This window comes from Octodon degus, unplaced genomic scaffold (assembly GCF_000260255.1).
Source record: "Octodon degus isolate 3935 unplaced genomic scaffold, OctDeg1.0 scaffold00343, whole genome shotgun sequence".
Lineage (NCBI taxonomy): Eukaryota > Metazoa > Chordata > Mammalia > Rodentia > Octodontidae > Octodon > Octodon degus.
In genome coordinates this window covers 1,085,237-1,086,933 of record NW_004524919.1, presented here as the reverse complement: position 1 = coordinate 1,086,933, position 1,697 = coordinate 1,085,237, and positions in this window count along the sequence as shown.

The window sequence follows — 1,697 nt, the reverse complement described above, 5'->3', positions numbered from 1 at the left end:
GGCGACTCTGTCTCAAAACACAAAACTAAGACTGTGAATTCCTCTCATCTTATTTAATGAAATTCTGCATCATTTCTAATATTTTAAAATATATTTAGTGTGTGGCTCAGCCCACCCTGGGGGCAGGGCTGGCATAACTTGTGGTGTAGGAGATCAAATTGTGGTTTCTGTGTTTTGCCTAAGCTTGCGTTAGCAGGTGCTTTAGACCACTGAGCTATCTCAGAAATTATATAGTCAGTTAGATAGCTCAGCCCATTAAAACTCCTGCTTAGGCAGATGCAGGGGTTGGGAGTTCGATCCCAGCATGCTGGGCCAGCCCCACCCTCAAGGCGCAATGAGACAGCAACTGAGACCGGGCGTGGTGGTGTGGGATTGTAATCCCAGCACTGGGGAGGCTATAAAACAGGAAGGATCCCTACAAGTCTGATCTGTGTAGTGAGATCCTGTAGTCCTTGTTCTATATACATTTTAAAAATTAAAATCCAAAATATTATTGGGTATTTAATAGGTCAGGTGTGGTGACACATGCCTGTCACCCAAGCCCTTGAGGGGTCTATGCTGGAGAATGACAAGTTTGAGGCCTTCAGCTGATATACAGTGAGTTCAAGGACTACTTGAATTCCTTAGTTATATCCTGTTGTTGCAGGCAGCTGAGTTAAATAAAAATATTCTAGGCAGACAGGGCTAGGCCCTCAAAGACAGAATGAAAGACATGATACCTTACAACTGTAAAAAAACTGATGCTTCCTTTTTTTTTTTTTTTTTTTCCCCAGAATGGGGGATTGAACTCAGGTGTTGTGCTTGCCAGGGAAGCACTTATCCCACTGAGCCATCTCCCTGGCCCCTGATGCTTCCCTTGGAGCCAAATCTCAAGACCAAAGATCAAAGAAATGCGTAACTCTTTAAAGATAAGCATCCGGGCTTAACATTCACCTTGAGGAAGCCAGAAAGAGCCACTAATCCAATTGCTATGGGTTACTGGATAAACTTTTTTTCTTTTTTTTCTTTTTTTTTTTTTTTTTTGGTGGAACCGGGGATTGAACTCAGGCATTGTGCTTGCCAGGGAAGCGCTTATTCCACTGAGCCATCACCCCGGCCCCAAACTTTTTTTCTATATTCATGCTCACTTGCTATATGATTTGCTTTCCTATTTGGTCCTAGACTTAATGAATTTTAGCTGAGCAATTGTGCTTGTAGCCTTATTGATTGACGATAGTTTTATGCCACCTCATGCCCACTTAGCAAGTTCCCATGTTTTCCACCTTAGACCTGCCTCAGCTTGTGGTTTTGCTTTAGGAAGCCAGTAGAAAAGGCAGATTCCTGGACAACCTGCTTGAGTCTCCTTCCGTCCCTCTGTCAGACAAAAGCTTTCTTTCACCCAGTAAAACTATTCTGCTCTTAACCTCTGTTTGTTCCCAAAATTCGCTCTTTGGTTTTAGAGACCACAAACTCATGCCAGGTATCTTTCAGGTAGGGAATTTCATTCACCTATAGCAATGTCTCTAAACCACCTCTTCTCCCAAAAGAAAAATAATTATGAAAATCAAAAAGACTAAGTTTTGAAAACAATGCTAAAATCACTAAATTGCTAACATTTTAAAACAGTATTCTTTTTATCATCAGGACTGCATTGTAGTTCCAAATAAATTTTAGGAATGATTTCTCTAGGTCTGTGAGGTATGTTGGTGGTATTTCGA